This window comes from Ailuropoda melanoleuca, chromosome 10, assembly GCF_002007445.2.
Source record: "Ailuropoda melanoleuca isolate Jingjing chromosome 10, ASM200744v2, whole genome shotgun sequence".
Lineage (NCBI taxonomy): Eukaryota > Metazoa > Chordata > Mammalia > Carnivora > Ursidae > Ailuropoda > Ailuropoda melanoleuca.
In genome coordinates, this window is record NC_048227.1 from 49,826,317 (window position 1) to 49,845,016 (window position 18,700).

Consider the following 18,700-nt stretch of genomic DNA (forward strand, 5'->3'; position numbering starts at 1 on the left):
AAAAGAAAGAAAGAAAGAAAGAAAGAAAGAAGGAAAAAGGGAGGGAGGAAGGGAGGAAGGAAGGAAATCACAGGCCAATATCCCTGATGAACATAAAGCAAAAGTCCTCAACACAACGCTAAGAAACTAATTATTTAACAATACATTAAAAGGACCATACAACATGATCAAGTGGGATTTGTGCCAGGGATACAAGGATTGTTCAATATTTGCAAATTTATTGTTGTGACAAAATAAAGTTAAACATTATATGATCATCCCATCTTAATGGATGCATAAAAATCATTTGACAAAATGCAACATCCATTCATGATGTTGAACACTCAACAAGTGAATAGAGAGAAACATAATCAACACAATGAAGGCCATATATGACAAGCTCACAGCTAACGTCATAGTAACCCAACAGACGATCGGCAACAAAACATGGATGCCCCCTCTTGCCACTTTCGTTCAGCATAGTATTGGAAGTCTTAGCTTGAATGTCAGTTAGTCAAGAAAAAGAAATAAAAGGCATCCAAATAGGAAAGGAAAAAAGAGAACTGTCACGATTTGCAGATGCCATGATACTACATATAGAAAACCCTAAGTACGCCACCAAAAAACTATTAGCACTTACAAATGAATTCAGTACAACTGCAGGATACAAAATCAATATACACAGATACTTTGTGTTTCCAAACACTAATAACAAACCATCAGAAAGAGAAATTAAGAAAACAACCTCACTCATGATTGCATCAAAAAGAATAAAATATCTCGGAATAAATTTAACCAAGGAGGTGAAAGACCAACATGCTGAAAATTCTAAGACATTAATGAAAGAAACTGAAGAAGACACCAGTAAATGGAAAGACATTCTGTTCTCATGAATTGAAAAAACGAATATTGTTAAAATGTCCATATTACCCAAAGCAATCTACAGATTCAGTCCCTATCAATCCCTATCAAAACACCAATGGCATTTTTCACAGAACTAGAACAACAATTCTAAAATTTGTCTGGAACCACAAAAGACTCTGAATAGCCAAAGTAATCTTAAGGAAGAACAGAGCTGAAGATATCACACTCCCTGATCTCAAACTATAGTACAAAGTTTTAGTAATCAGAACAGTATGGTATTGCATTAAACCCAGACAGTTAGATCAATGAAACAGAATAAGGAGCTCAGAAATAAACCTATCAGTTCATTTATGACAAAGGAGCCAAGAATACACAATGGGAAAGGACACTCACTTCAATAAATGGTGCTGGAAAAACCAGATGGCCACATGGGAAAGAATGAATCTAGACCACTATCTTATACCATACACAAAAATTAACTCAAAATGGATTAAAGACTTGAATGTAGGACACGAAACTATAAAATGCCTATAAGAAAACATAGGCAGTAAATTTCTTGATATCAGTGTTGGTGTTGAATTTTTAGATCTGATTCCAAAATCAAAGGCAACAAAAGAAAAAAAATGTGAGACAACATCAAACTGAAAAGCTTCTACACAGAAAACAAAGCCATCAACAAAATGAAAGGGCAACCTATGGAATGGGATAAAATACTCGCAAATCAGATATCCAATAAAGGGTTAATATCCAAAGCATGTAAAGAACTCAACACCAAAAAAAACAAACAACCCAATTAAAAAGAAAAATGGTCAGAAGGCCTAAATAGACATTTTTCCAAAGACATACAGATAGCCAACAAACACATGAAAAGGTGTTCAGCATCATTAATTATCAGAGAAATGCAAATCAAAACCACAGTGAGGTATCAGCCACACCTGTCAAGAAAACTGGAGGCAAGTAGACCTGTTAAGATTTTGTTGCAAAACCACAGGCAAGAGATGGTGAGGACTTTAGTCATTATGATAGGTCTGCACAGGAAGAAATAAAACAAAAAGATATTTGGTGGCAGCACTAACAGGGTTTGGTGACCCTGGGAACACAGGTGGAGAGTGAGATGGAGATCAGAGTGCGTGACGACGTAGTTTCCAGCCTGAGCCACCGAGGAGATGGTGAGTCCCTTCGTCAAGCATTAACCAAGATGGAAATGTGAGAAAAGGAAGTTTAAGATGGTAGTAAGTTCACTTTGGCACATTTTGAGTTTGAGTTACTCCTAGAAAAACAGCTCGGGTGTTGAGAAGAGGTAAAGTATGAAGATTTAAATTTGCTTGTCATTGTCATGGGCACAGTTGACGCCAAGGAAGTGAGTAAACCGAGCAGCGACGCTAAATTTCATGCAGAGGGAGAAGAGATTAACTAGGATGTAACCCTTGGCTGTAAGAGCTAACATGAGGAAGCGAAGTCCACAAAGAAGGGAAGAAGAGAAAGAAAAAGGGGAATGAATGAGAAAAATTTAGAATCTGACCATCTTAAATTTCCAAAATGTAATCTCGTTCTTGATGGAGATTTGGATTAAAATTTCCTCATATTTTGTTTTCCCTTACATTAATTTGATTATTTTTTTAAAAGATTTTATTTATTTATTAACACAAGCAGGGGGAGTGAGAGAGGAGGAAGCAGGCTTCCAGCGGAGGAGCCCGATGCGGGGCTCGATCCCGGAACACAGGGATCATGCCCTGAGCCGAAGGCAGACGCTTAACGACTGCGCCACCCAGGTGCCCCAATTTGATTATTTTTTACAGCTGAATAGTGACTACATTATTTGCAAATAGTCAACAAGGAGATCTTCTAAGTAACAAATTCTCCACCAAAGTCAATAATTTCTTAAACTTACAAACTTCAGGAAAAACCCAAGAGCATATAAAAAAAACCTCTCAAAAAACGCTTTAATGTAGAAAAAGTTTTGACGTTTTCCACCCTTGTTTTTCTATTAGAGCAAGTTCAGATCATTTAACAAATTGGTAAATATTTTTTAGTGAAAATTGCACCAGCTAAGCAGACATTAACACAACAATTCTCAGACACAACCTGTCTCCACAAATCAAAAGAGAGATGAATATCTGCATTACTGATAAATCACTGATAATCATTAAAAGTCGTATTTTTCTAATAAAAAATGACTTTTTTTTTTACAAATACTTGTTCAAAAACATGAACCTGAATCTATGTGTATGAGAAATTTTGCAAACTGTCACACTGTATCAAGATAAGCAGGACTTGGGACACCTGGGTGGCTCAGTAGGCTGAGCATCCGGCTCTTGCTCTCAGCTCAGGTCTTGATCTCAGGGTCGTGAGTTCAAGACCCACACTGGGTTCCATTCTGGGCATGGAGCCTACTTTAAAAAAAAAAAAAAGTAGGACTTATATTTAGTATCCAAGCATTTGCCTTCTGGACAAGAGTACCTGAGTCCAGAAACAACCAGAGAAGGTGACATCTCTGAGTCTCACACAGCCAGTACCAGCTAATTTGATCCCAAATGCATAACAGTGGTTTAAAAAGCCAGAACCATGAACCATGAATGACAGCTCCTTTGGCTATCTTACTTCTGTCTTTGGTTGTTTGTTCTTCCACTAGTTAGATTTCAATGAAAATCAAAATTATAGGCAATACGAATATTATAAGAGAGATTATTTTGCACTTGTTTGAATAGGATTATACAATTTAAGAAGCATACATTATCCATATGCGGGTACAAATGTCCCTCACATTATGTATTCAATATATTCCTTCAAAGTGTTTTGTAAATAAATTATGCTAAATGAGCTAATATTTTAAGTGCCTGCTATTTAAAGGAATACTATGTTTCTATACAGTATAGCATTGTCTAATAAAATAATCATTTCTTAGGTTTGCTTATGGGTGCAGATGTTAATCCCTTCATAGGTGAATCAATCCTTAGTTTATACTTTCAGCTAACTTAAATTTTCAAACATTTGCCTTAAAGTAGAGCACGAGTGCAGCCACACTGCCGATACCATCAAATCAAACCAGTAAATAGTTTTTGCAGCCACAGCAGGATGTAATGACTCCTGTAACATGATCTGATTAAGGACCACAGGCTGCTGCGTGGAGAATGGCGAGCGGGGAATCAAAGGAAAGCCCAGTTAGGAGGCCCTTACACCGGCCTGGAGAAGAGGATCACGGCCTGAACTGGGAAATGAAGAAAATTGGATAGATTAGAAGTACTTTTTGCGGTCAACTGGACATGTTAATGGATTGGGTGTTAGAAAGCAAAGCAAACCATGAATAGAGGTCTGCTTCCTGAGATGGAAAAACTGGATCCGAGCAGATCTGGGGCAAATGTTTTTTACTGGCCATAAGTTTGAGATGCTTACCAGACATCCAAGTGGATGTTGAATCTGTCCCATAGTAAGCACTGATGACAATGTGTACCTTGGACTGTTGCATAGAGTACAAATAATGTATTACAATCCCCTAGCAGACTGACTAACCCACAGTGGGTGCTTAATAGCAATAGCTACTTTTACCGTTATTGGAAATGCACAGAAAGTAGGTAATGTAATTGGAACTAGAGTTTGAGAAAGTCAGTTATTGATTTAAATTTTGGAATCATCCGCACAGCTTAAGCACAAGGCAACAGACCTCTTTGAGCACCTACCATGACCCAGGTGTTGTGCACGTATGAGGAATAGATACAGAAGAAAGACAGAGAGAGTTCCTCCCTTCGTGAAGCTCAGCACAAACTGGAGAATGGAACACTCCAAGTGCAGAGATTCGAGAAGAAAAAGAAGAGGCTTCAATTTGGTGAGTCCTTTGTCGAACATGCAAGAAGGAACTAGAGCCAATGGCGGAAGCTGAGAAGGGCAAAGCAGGAGAGAACCAGGGTGACGTGACCTGGAGCAGCGCAGGCTCCTTGCCACACAGCCGGGGTGTCTTCTGATGCACAGCATTACCTAGAAAGACATTTCAAGGTGAATCACAGCTAAGAAAATGTCAGAGGAACACAGGCGACTTTTGTTATTTGTACATCCAGTGAAAAAAACAGAAGCTAGATTGCCCAAGACTAATGAGAAAGCAGTTAGGAAGCAGCGTCCTCCGGGATGGAGGGGGCATCATAGCAGAAGATTGACAGGGTGAAAAGGAAAGAAGGAAACGAGCACTGCTCACATAGCTGAACCTAGGATTTAAGACTGCAGGCCACCGAGGACACGGACGAAAGATTTGCACCTCACTCTCCAAAGAGATAAGCTAAAAATTGAACAGAATTCTGGCCCCAAAGCAACTAGAAGAACTAGCAACTGTTATCTAACGTCTTCTCCAGTGCTTCGTTTTATTTGCACAGGCGATATAGTATTGACATCTACAGATAGATGGGGGGAGGGACCGAGAGGAGAGGAAGAGGGAAACATACGTGTCCGTATAGACATACATACCCACACTGAAGGACCTCTGTTTATTGATGCTTTTCACCGTATGAGAAAATTGGACCAGTGTAGCATAAATTCATAGTCAGAGTTTCAAAAAGAATACCATATTTTCTGTTCTCATACTTGAGTTTTTCTTTCCTAATAATATATTGTAATGTTTTAATGTGAATTCAAGAGAGCCACAGAATGCTGGCTCTCTATCCTGGTTTTAGTATTAACTGATACATGTCTCTGGACAAATGACTAGGCCTTTCTAAGCTTCTATTTTCCTTCTTATAAAAGATGTTTGGAAATCTCCTTCTCCTTGAAAAAATGGTGTGACTGCCTCTGCCTCAGGTCACGCTGTGTAGATGAAAGACCATTTCAAGACTCTAAAAATTAAGGAAAGCTCTAATTTGAAAATTCAGTCAGCCTGATAATGCCAGGTTGTAGAGATGGATATAAAGGCAGACATGACCAGCATGATAGCCAAATTCACTGCTGGTGATGCTGGGTGAGATCACTGTAAGAACAGACAGGAAAAAAAAATAGATGAAATTCTAGGTTGATGTTTACATTATTCAAACAGGGAACGTGTTCAACTAATTGAGTCACTGTTTCAATTTAACATGCACAACTGGTTCATAAAGGTGTGTAAAGAAATGGCCATTTTCAGCTAAAGATACAGCTCTAGATACAGATGGATAGGTGATGGAAAGACAGGTAGATAAGATTCCTATTATTTTTTAATGGCCGCATTCAGTATGTTGACAAATAAGGAGTCCCTTGGGTGTTTACTGTGCCAAGTGTTGCTCTGAATACAGTCCGTGTGTTAATTCCGTGTTCTCAGCAACCACATCAGGTGAAGCACTGTTAATCCCTATCTTACAGATAAGGAAGCTGGATGTAGAGAGTTACGTAACTTATCCAAGATTAGACAGCAAGTAATTGGCAGCCTCAGAATTTGCACGCAGGCAGTTTGGTTCCTGGTCATTTACTTTCCCATCACCCTACACTCTCTGCTACAAGTAATGATTTACCCCTTAGTATATTCTAGGCATTGTCCTAAGCACTGGGAGCACAACAGCGAACAGGGCAGATAGAGCCCTTGCCCTCATAGATTTCATGAAATAGTGGGGGATAGAGATGAATAAGCAATTAAAATACGGTATTCTAAGTATTAGCCTAAAGGAGCTATAGTGTGCACGAGTCAGATATTTTTGGAGGCAGAGGGAATCTCAGAGAAGAATTCCTTGAAGCAGTAAACAAAAACTGGAAAGATGAGTAGGACGTCACCCTGAGAAATAAAGCTGGAGGTGGGAGGGTAGAGAGGAGGGTAAAAGAGAGAGAATTCCCAAAGGGAAGAGAGGGCATGGCTTATTTGCAGAACTGAAAAGCACCTGAGGCGGCCTCAGGCCCCCAGCCCTCTGTCCCCACAGCGCTCCATGGCCCTGCTCCCCGCCCCCCCCCAGCTGGCCCCTGCACACGTTGCTTGCTTCCCCTGCATGGGGCGCTGCAGCAACCCATGCCTGGGGCCTCCTGGTCGGGTTCAGTGTTGTCCTCCCAGCCTCCAGAGAGGAGGAAGGAGATAATCTGTGGCCTGCAAAGACCCCCACAGCCCCCTGGCCATGATTGCCTTGGTGACCCAGGCCGCACCCTCCCACAGGCTACAACTGGCCCAGATCATCCGTAGGGTCCAGGTCTCGGTCCCCATCTTCAGGGATGACCACGAGCGCTGGAGGAATTCCATCTGCTACAACCTCTCCTCCAACCTTGCTTCCAATGCTGCCACAAGGTGCCTAAAAAGCCTGTGAAGCCCCAGGCCCAGGGCAACTCATGAGAGGTCGGTGGCCGTGAGCCTGATCCTGGGCTACGTGCCTTGGCTGCAGAACACGGCCCCGTGCCAGTGCTGGCAGTGCAGGGGCACGCGGGGAGCTGTCGCCAAGGACCTGGGCCCCTGCGTGCTGCGCGGCTGGCCCTCCTGGTGGCCCGGTCCATAGCCACCGCCCAGTGAGGGCCTCAGCATCGTGTCTGCTAGGCGACCTCAGGAGGGGGGCACGACAGAGTGGCCCAGGTGGGGCAGGTGCTCGGCGCCGTAGGGAGGAGGTAGCGCCCGCTACAGCCCTGCCCTCTGAGGGGACTTTGTGGCCCCTCTGTCCCTCCCTGGGGCCAGGAGAGCAAAGAGGGAGACTACCCAGGGGGGGAACCAGCAGGCCCTCACCCTTCACCCCTCTCCCCTGAACACAGAGCCTGGCCCCTCTGCTTACCGCAGGATACCCCAGACGCTGGGGGATGTCCAGTGGGAGTTGCGGGGCTTCCCCTCGGGGGCAGCTATCCACGCCCTACCGCCCACCTACACTCCCAATGCGGTAACGCCCTTGCTCCGCTACCGCCCACATCCTGTCCCCAGTGCCCACCTTCAACAAGCTCAGCCCACTGGGGGGAGACCCCTGAAACCCATGACCCTCCAGGACTGCTCTGGGATCTAGATGTCCTCTTCCAGGGGGTGCCACCCGGTAAGAGCCTCCGTGATGTGTGGGTCAGCCACTCCTCAGATCCAGCTGCCTCCACCCCAGGCTGGCTACTCTCCTGTACAGCCTGTGAGGCTCCCAGGGCAGGAGCCACTTTCCCCGTGTACCCCTTCCTGCCACTATTGGCTTGTGGGGGAACCAAGGCCAAGAGGACCAAGAGGTGTCTGTGCCTTGGAACTCCAGGCACCAGCGGTGCTGAGAACACACGATGTTCACTACCCCACAAAGGCTTGTGACCCGCTAGGCACCGCCCTGGCTCTGATGGTCAGTCATGCCTCTCCTACCCCCAGAGGCAAGACGGGAAAGGTGGGGCTTTGCTTGGAGTAGCCCCTTCCTGACCGGACCTTCTCTGGCCCTTCCTGTCCGTCTATCGTGCCTTGCATCCGTCCATCACCACGTGTCACTTCCCCGCCCTGGCTCCAAGCTGGGGGAGGGAGAACCTATCCTCCCTCATCTGCCTGGGAATGAGGTAGCACCTTCCGGGGAAAGGAAACCAAGACCCTGCTTGGTTTTGGTGGTGGTAGTGGAGAGGATAACAGTAAAGGAGCAGACAACATTAAAAAAAAAAAAAAAAAAAAAAAAAGCACTTCTGGAGTTAGAGGAAAGAGAGGCAAGAGGCAGGAGGGAAAATTGGAACATGGATAGGAACCAGACCACACAGGGACACACCATCTTTAAAACTTTGGATTCTGCCTTTAACCAGGGAGCCATTAAATGGTATTAGAAGTGAAGTTTCTTGATCCTATTCAAAATGTGTAAAGAACGTTATAGCCGCTGTGTGGAGCCTGGCTAGCAGGAAGATGAGAGAGGGCAGCAAGACCAGGTAGCTAGTGCAGCCACGTGGGTGAAAAGTAATAGCAGCCTCATCTAAGGGCATGGCAGTGAGCAAAATGAGAATAGGACAAACTTCAGAGGTATTTAGGGAAGAGCTGGGAGAGGGGGAGGAGGGGAGAGTAGGAAAAGAGCGGTCAAGGTTGAGGACTGAATTTCTGGTTTGTCGAGTGGTCTTCTTCCAGCAGGGCATGGCAGCCTGGTGTAGGACTGGAGGAGGCAAAGAGCTGGGTTGAACCAGGGCTAGGTTCTGCAGTTGTGTAGAGCAATGAGGTGAGGGGATAAGGGCTATAAGCAAGAGAAAGAAGAGAGAGAAGCTAGAATGTAAGGGGTTCAAGGTTCTTATCTGGCTGCAAAAGAAATGCAGTGAGTGATAAAGGAAAAAATGTTGGATTATGTATGGTCAGAAAATGGGATGTTGAAATATCAGAGTTGAAGCAAAAAATCTAAAGTAATGCCAAAGGAGTAACAAGACTATGGAAACACCAGAGGCCTAAATAGTGAATAGTGATGAAGGAAGAATGGAGAGAAATATCAAAGAGAAGTGGGGTGTCACCTTACAGTCAAAGGGGGGGCTGGATTAGAGAGGAGACACAGAGGTGAATGGGGAAGAGAGTACTGGAAACAAACAATGGTTGCATCTACCCCCCTCCCGTCCCCTGCTCTCCCATTCTCTCCAGTAGAAATCATTTACCTCCCACAGTGAGAACAGGGGTGTGAGGCTTGGTGAGTTTGACTACTCCCAATAATGGCACAAAGGGCGACAGTGGCCTGGTCTCAAAGGACCCAGCAGCTGTAGCCTGTTGTCATGAAACCTAAGTGACCCTTATCCAGGCTGTAGGCCTGTCAAACGCTGGGGTGTCTGCAGAGTTCACGCATGACGAGGGGCGGGGCCTGACGTTTCCTCCGACACTCACATAAATCACTAAGGTCTTTAGGTCTTTATACAATTATTTATTCAAAAATTATTTACTGGGTGCCAGCTATGTGCCAGGCATACAGTACTAAGCAGGACAGATGTCCCACCCGGCAAGGAGCTCGGGCCTCGTCGCCAAGGATTTTTAAAAAACACAGTTCCAGCCTGAAGGGTGAAGAATCATGCCTGTGATAGCCTGAAAAAGACACCACGCTGGCAAAGTAACTGGGGAAGTAATAAATAAAACTAATGTGTGAGGACTTTTTAGAGAAGTAAACAAATTATTCCAGTTCTCACTGTTCTTTTCTTGCACCAATATCTTGAAAGAAAGAATGTAAATTGGACAGCATAAATACGTAAAATAGTTGGCATGTAGGGGAGAACTTTTTTGCTTTTCTAAAGATTCGAGATTCTTTTTTTTAGTGAGGTGTATTAGTTTCTGGTGTACAGCATAATGATTTGATATTTGCATACAATGTAATTGATTAGCACAATAAGTCTAGATACCATCTGAGATGGCTGAATGGATAAAGAAGATGTAATATATATAAATTGTAAGATAGTACTATACTTCAAATAATGTAATGTAATTATTGTAATTTATAATAAATTAAATTTATTTTATATATATATATATACACATACAGAATGGAATACTACTCAGCCATAAAAAAAACAGAATCTTGCCATTTTCGACAATATGGATGAAACTTTAGTATATTATATTAAGCGAAATAAGTCAGACAGAGAAAGACAAAGGCCGTATGATTTCAGTTACGTGTGCAATCTAAAAAACAAAACAAATGAACAAACAAAAGAAAACAAAACAAAACTCATAGAGACAGAACAGAATGGTGGTTGTCAAGACATAGTTTTGAATCATAAAAAACAATTAAGCATCTGAGAAAAACCATAATGCTCTATATGTAACCTAAATAAGTCATGACTTTAAGTAAATAAGTAATCATTTATATGATATAAAAATCCCTAAAAATTTAGGCGTGAGATTGTGTTTAACTCCTTCCCCCAAACAACCAGTTGAGGTGCCCAACCTGCAAGACTCACAAAAGAAACTATTTACTCCTTTCTTTATATTTTCCAAAAAATACAATGCAATTTGTTTGCTAGGACAACCATTCAAATTTCTCTTCACCATTGACAATAGGTTTTGTTTTAATAAATTCGTAAATGTACAACTCATTAAAATCTTCGGTCTCAGCAAAGCCTATAGAACATCAAGATAATTTTGATGCCAAATAGATCACAAAAGAAAATAATGTTTTGCTTTGTGGTGGTTTTTTTAAGTCACACCAGCACAGTTCTAGTCCTGGACTTAAAGCTACAAGGAAGGAGGTAATGTTTCCTCTGCCTACCTGCTTATCATCCTATTTCTCAAACCCAGTTTGAAGATATTATTTTAGATCAGGCGAACATCTTTTTAGCAGCCTGAGACTGGTCTGCAAACCCCTGAATAAAATATGTAGTAGCCGTGTTCTTCATGGAAATAATGGTGAGAACGAATCTGATATACGTATATAATATACGTGTATCAGACATCTCTAAGAGAACACAAATTTTTTTAACGGGTTGCAACAATTCAATGACCTATCCATTAGCCTGGCCAAAATATTAAATCTCTAGGTAGTTTTAAGTGAACTTGAACTTGATTGCTTCTTAGTTCTGCTTCAAAACCCCATGTTCATGTGCATGCAATTTCCCCAGCAGCGGAAATGTGGATGGTGTGGGTCAGTGAGCATTCCTTTCCAGGGTGCTTCTCAGATGAAGCCCCACGATTAACACAGTGCCCTTAATGATGGGCGGGGGACTACGCATTCCAAGATTGGCCTGGATTCTTGCCAGAAGGGAGAGAAAGGGGTCTTTGTATGTGGACATCTGAAGGGCGGGCATAAACATGTTAGTTGATACTTAACACCCAAAACCAGTGCCAAAACCGTTAGCTCCCCTCAATAGCCGACTCCGGTTTCAACTGTCCGCGACAATGGGGCAGCCACCTCGATATACAAAACTTGCTCTTTAAACATCCTCCGAGGAATTCCCAAAATAGCAGCTGTTAGAAGAAAACAGACTCTAATTCACTGACATACACGGACCTTTTAATGTTTTTCTGGAGACAAGTTTCCCAATTGTTTTGTTCCTACGTGACCATCTATGCATGTTTCATAATTACTTCGTCGGTGACGTGGCGCGGTTCCTGCGGGCGCTGGCGGAGCGGCCCGGCATTCACATTCAGATGAAATCGTCAGTTCGCGCGACAAGAGGTTCAGCTAATTCATGTGGTGAATTTTTTATACGTTTTCCCCCTGGTTTTCCTTCCCTGCTGTCCTCGCCCCCTTTCTTCTTCAGTGCAGTAAGAGAGGCTGGTGTGCCTGCAGCTACATCCACCCGCGCAGGCTGAGTGCAGGGCAGGGCAGCGAAGCCCGCCCAGACTCGCCCGCCCGCTCCCTCCGAGGCCCCTCTGGGACCTGCTCTGCCGTCCCCTCCACCAGGCGGGAGGTCATCGCACACCTTCAGTAACTTCCGTCGGCGCCGCTTCGTTCTGGCAGACAGTCATCTGTGTGACGTGAATTCCACACGGAAAGTAAGCAACCCGCTCTCTCTAGAGAGCCCTGGGCCAGTCAGGTTTCTGGGGGGTGCGGCAGCCCCAGAAACTTTGGCTTAGAGTGGCCATGTGGAGCCAGATAAGAGAACACAGCGACACGCTTGCTATGCAAAGGGCTTTGATTTCCTTCCCCCCATACTAACTCATGCAAAATAGTAACTCTACGTTGAGGTCATTGGATGACTATATATATATTATTTCATATATATATTAACTTATTTCATATATATATATATATATATATATATATATATATATGACAATCCTATATAGGGCAGATGGCTCGTACCTTTTCAAAAGAACTAGGGGTGACTCTGAAATGTCAGTTTTCAGCAAGCACCTCAACAGAACAGTGTGGCCACTACAGGACATTGGCCCGGTGGATGTTTATTTAGGAGGGCAACGTCCCTAAAGCAGCTCTAAACAAAGGAAGCCGTTCAGTGAGGGCAACTACGAAGCACATTAAACGTGGAGCTATTTAATTCATTTATCAAATTATATCTCTTTAAGGATATATATAACAGGGGCGCCTGGGTGGCTCAGTGGGTTAAGCGTCTCTGCTCTCGGCTCAGGTCATGATCCCAGGGTCCTGGGATGAAGCCCTGCGTCGGGCTTCCGGCTCAGCGGGGAGCCTGCTTCTCCCTCTCCCTCTGTGAGCTTTCTTGCTCTCACTCTCTCTCAAATTAAAAATTTTTTAAAAAAGAATACATCTAATAGTCTTTAAATATGTAAATGATTACATATAGCATGATTGTTACTAATGTATAAAAATTTATTACTTTTAACTATCTTTCATTATTTTTTAATCATCAGTCTCCTATATTTAACAGAGTGATAATGTTTAGAAGTTTTATTTAATAGACTCCTATGTATTTGGAGTAGGATTATAGTGACACAGTGAGGGGTGACGCACTTTTGGTATAACTAGAAATTCTAGTAAAGGCAAAAGTTGACACTGCAAACTTAAGCCTTTTGTGTGACCTAGTTACATTAGAATATATTAGTAAGGTTGCATATTGTAGGTTTTATGTTTCATTAGAAAGGTCATCACCTATTTGGGTCGAAACGTTAAAGAGAGGAGATCGCATTAGCAGAGTGCTCTTCAAGGGGCTGAAGAATGAATGTACTTCGCTTCATTAGAATTTCCTCGCTGTAACTCGATATTCTGATTTTACAGTAGGAAGAGACAATAAGAGGGCTCAGAAGTCCCAGATTTCGTATTCCTCTTGTTGGAAATGGATCGGTACTTGTGCCATGACGTTGTTTCTCCAAAACACAAACACAACACAGTAAATGCAGTCCACCTGTTTGTTCTGATTATAATCGAAGATATCAGCCCCATACACGCTAACTCATAGAAGAACTTACTTTCCAGAGGTCGGCTTAGTGCTTGCTAACATTTACACTGCTGAATTAAAAGATCTTGAGTTATTTTAAAACATCATAACTTTTAATCCCAGAGTTATTATTGAAATAAATGCATTATCGGGCTTCTATGTATAATTCTTAGATGTTTTACGGGTTTAACAAAAACATAAGCCTCAATAATCGTCAATAGGTGTTACTTATGCTAAGAAGAAATTTTAGATGCTTTGTTTCTATCACTAATGACGAGAAGACATAAACCTATATAATGATTCATCCTGGTAAGCATTTTGCTAGAATCTTTAATTTCTATAAAAGAATAATAAACTATCCTGTCATTTAATCTCCAGATTATAGGGGTCGACTCTGTGTTTGGCTCTTTTCGGTTACAAAGAACAAAATATGCAGATTACCTTGTATAATGGCCTTTATTGTAAGGATACCGAGTGAGTAAGGAAGCAGGAAAAATGCCCCCAAGCAAGACTGTTAGGCTGAAGCCTAACAGCACTCAGGATTCCACTGCAATGCCAGAAGCTCAACGGCAGCTCCAGGAGTCTGCCATTTGGGTGCCTGGGTTTCCCTCTCCTCCTCTCTCTCTAGCTCAGGGCTTTCGCCTGTCTCCATTCCCGGTATGCCTGCAATTTCCCAGAGCCACACTGTTGGTCTCCATCTCTTTCTGTTAATTTGAAAGTCACGCTCCCTAGGAGCAAAGATGCCATCTCCCTGATCAGTCCAAATCCAGATCAGAGCACCACAGTGGAGGGACATGTCTTCCCAGGCCACTCAGACGCTGACCTGGGTCTTAGCACCTGTGGCAGGCCAACTCTGGCTGTGGCTGGAAGAGCGAGGTCACACGACAAGGCAGGAGAAGTTTACACAAGGAACTAGGAGCTCACAAAGGGACGGTGGGTACGTGGTGTGCCGTCATAGCACCACGAGCATGCGTAACCTCAATGCACGCCACACAGCACCTCACCATAGATTCAGCCTCCAGCTGCCTACCACCCGCGGGAGAAGAATTTGAGGGGTTTGCTAAGATCTGTTCCCCTAGAGGGACCAAGGGAGATACCAGACACTCTCATCACCACCATAGTGTCAAGACCCCTGCTGGAGTTGCTTATACTAAACTGTTCTTCATCAGCTTCCTTTAGCTTTCATTCAAATTAATGCAAAGGAAAACAGCTTTGTTTTTGGAAACGCGTCCTTGTATTGGCAATAGGACCAGTGTTGAGAACACTCTTCAGGGCAGTCGCACATGCAGCTCTATGGGAGAAATTTCCTTTAGGACTACAGAGCACAGCTATTTCACCTGTGTCCTGTTTTGTTTCTGATCTTGACTCTTACTCTACTTCCGATTTTCCTTAATCCTATTTTTTTAATATTTTGTATTTTGCCTTTTTTGATAAATTAATTCAAATCCCTTGAGGAAATACAGTAAAACGAATAATATTTCAAAAGACATATATGACAAACAGAGCATAATATTTGATCCTATCGTGCTGAATTTCTGAGATAGTTGCAAAGGTCCACTGATATCTACCTGTTCCACTGAACTAAGAATTTAATTTAAAATTGCTGCAGAGAAGACCTCACCAAAAGGAGTACCCTAAATTCAAGTCAGTGTCATAAATAACTTTCTGTATGAAAAATATCACAAGTATTCAACCTCTGTGTACTTCCAAATACCAGTTTATATCATCATAATTAGTACCTAATCCTGTAAAATGTGTAAGTCCACACCATTGCTAGTGACATTTTCATGAAGGACAATATTGTATAGAAATAAAAGCCAAATTAAAACTGGCCACACAGTGGTGATATAAATCGAAGTATACAAATTGTATTGCCAATAAAAGGGGAGGGGGAAAGAATCAACATGCTTAGGTGACTTTTTTGTTAAAAAAAGAAAGAAAGGAAAAAAGCTTCAAGTGCCTCAAAGCCCTCTGTTGTTGATTCCATAGCACAGTAAGATAGAGTGAATGAATAGTTTCTGATTCTAGTAGAAGGAGGAGATACCGTGACAACTGGCTGTCACAGAATCCGCTCCTCCAGTTTCGTAAAGAACAGTCTGTCCACTGGTGTGCCATGCTCTTGTACTTAACCCGGAACCTCCATCGATCTCTGCAGAGTGGGCCGTAGGTAGCCGAGTACCTAATGCTTTGAATGCTGGCACATTCAAAAACAGTCTTATTCAGGAGAAAGGTCTCAGTCAAATGTGCAAGTCTAATGCCAAATCTTTATCAATTTGAGCAAAACAATCATTTTTATGTTACGTTTTCCAAGCGTGGTCCTTTCTATCTTGCACACACACACCACCCTTGCCTTCTTCCACCAGACAACTAAGATAATTTGCTATATCCACAGATCCAGGTGACGTGTTGCCTCACAATATCAAACAGGAATATTAAAAAAATACACAGAGATTTTCTTCCAAGGCAGAAGAATTTTCTAAGTGATAAAAGAGACTCATAAGTTTCATATCTCTCTCTAATGAAGATGAAAATCATGTTAAACACCAAATACACTTGTCTAATTACATCAGGAAATACCGTTCTGTATTTGCTAATGAAATGTGATGCTACTGTATTCACTGAGAGCCAAAACAAAGTGAAGATATAACATTCTAATTACAAAAAGGCAATTGGTAAAATGGTTGTATGCTTTGAACTGTAATAAAAATTAATAAAATTATGTAAATACAAACACAGTTACTGAAAACATGACACTCTAATTTTAGAAAAGCCACAGAACATAATGACTTAAGAAACTTCAAACCATTTTTAACCTCGTTCTCTTCACCGAGAGAAGACTAATGAGAAAATGTTTGTCTGAAAGGCTAATATTTGTTTTGATATATTTACTTCATTGCTCTAAGTACAGAAGCCACTCCATATCCCATGGCAGTAAGGATAAAATCCTAAATAAATAAATAAATATGCAAGCATGGGTTTTCCATCCACAGGCATTTTGCAACCTCCAGCTAAGTCTCCATTGATGCATTCATAAGTGTCTTAATGGCCTTACTACATAGAGTCCTGTTATAATACAGGAGCCAGAGGACACACAGAAGCCCCTCATTGTATGCTTTCCAAGTTATAAGAAAAGGGATGCATCACGCATCACTATGTACACAGAGAACACGATCTGACCTCCGCGATCAAATCCATGGTATAACCAGGTGCCTTGTAATAGGCTATTATCATAGCTGGTGCTTAGTGATTCTCCACAGTGGGCTTTGTTCTGTACTAATTTTTCATCCTGAAATCTCTTCATAGCGTTCATGTTGACTCAAGAAATGCAGTGTCTTTAAAATTAACCTTAGGAGTATATGTTCTATTAAATTTTCTAATAATTTAAACATGAAACACTATTAAAATTCATGTAGCCTATTCCTACATTTTAATTCTTTAAAATTAATATTTTCATTGACTATGACAGAGATCAGTGAAACGATAAGCTTTCTAACTTTCATCACTTAACAATATCTTAGTCAAGAAGTGAATATGGCTCTAAACCAAATAAGCAATTTAAAAACTCTTCAAATGCTGTGTCTCTGAATCGTCTGAATAAATACCATATTCTTTACTAACAGTCTTCAATGATAAATGTGCTATTTGCAATACACTTACTCAAGGAGTTATAAAGGGACCAGAGATAATGTAAAAGGTCCCTACTTGCTTTCGTATGCAGGGAAAAAAATACTGCTTCAAGCCTGAAAATATATGATGGACAGTATATCTTCCATTTGCTTCTGATTACTTTTTGTAATCTCCTGGGAGTTAATACCAGCGCACAGATCTTCTGTGTTTCTACAGAAGTCTCCCCTTAGGTAGGTATAAGAATTATACCAGCTACAGAGGATGTGAATTTACTCGGATAAAATTGCTACAAATACCCCATCAAAATTACGTATATATGAAAATTGGGAATATTTTTATTTTCAGTCGCTTTCAGGATGTGATTATGTCAACAACGAAGGATTTACCTAATCCATAAAAATATAACATGTATTGTGCTTTTAACATGGCTCTTAAAAAAAAAACACTTCAAGTAGCAAATACACTGTAACAAAATCGGAGTAGTATTTAAAACACCCAGATTAAACATCTAAATGATAAATATTGCATGGTACTGCACATCTGTTCTTTGTAGTGTTTTCCAGTAATGCAGCGTAGTGCAGCATTTCAGCAAACCAATTCAAACATGAGAATCGCTACGGAGCAAAAGCTCTTGTCACTGTTTGTGATTGTCTAATGGTATATGGTTCAATCATAAAGGGCAGCTGACAGGCTGGTATAAGAAATGAATTTTCTTCTTCCTCCTGACACATCAGGGTAGGGCCCCCTGCTGTAATGCAGAAAATCTTTTATGCAAAAAGAATACACCATCTTTCAGCACATGATTGCTATTCAGAAGATTCTGATTAGGTTTTTTGGTGCATTTTTTAAAATATTGATATAAAATTACACAAAAAGCCAACTAAGTCTAGGCTTATGCCTTCTCTTTCCCACTTAGTCATTCTGTGACCTTGGGCATATTCCCTTTTTTCTCAATGCCTTCATTGACCCATCTTTGAAATGGGAATGGTAATAATAAAATATGGTTCCTGTCCTAGAATTTCTTCAATAAGATGAATAACACGGATGACTATTTATTGAGAGTTTCAGCCTATGTAGAAAAATACCACCCATGCAGCGTTGGGGAAAACGTTCTATTTTCAAACACTTAAAGAAGAAACAGTCATACTAAAAGCCATAATCAAAAATAAATCAAACATGTTGCATAAAGTATAACATTCCAGATTTGAAACTTTTTGGATATGTTGTACGAAGTGTAAACATCTCACTCTCCTGGGCACAGAAGGATCAAATAGCAATCTTATTGGATAAGTCTGTAATGAAAATTAACATTTATTGTCTGTGGACTGTATGTTAAGCACCTTGATAAATACTTTACCATTTATTTTCTCATTGAACGCTCACACCTTCTCCTTGAAGTAAGTGCTATTACTAAATCCATTTTATAAATGAGAAAACCGAAGCCTAGAGATTTTTTTTAATTGTCCCCTAGTTAAAATATTTAAGGACAGGAGGATACTTCTTAAGACGCTGGCAGTCAAGCCAGAGTCAACCCCAGCTTATACTTTTAACTACTAAGCTATGCTGTATT

General features: G+C 41.5%; 1 pseudogene; it reads left to right on the top strand.

Annotated features, from left to right (window-relative positions):
• Positions 1-7,757, top strand: part of LOC117804211 — a 21,454-nt pseudogene extending 13,697 nt beyond the window's left edge.
• The last annotated feature ends 10,943 nt before the right edge of the window (positions 7,758-18,700 follow it).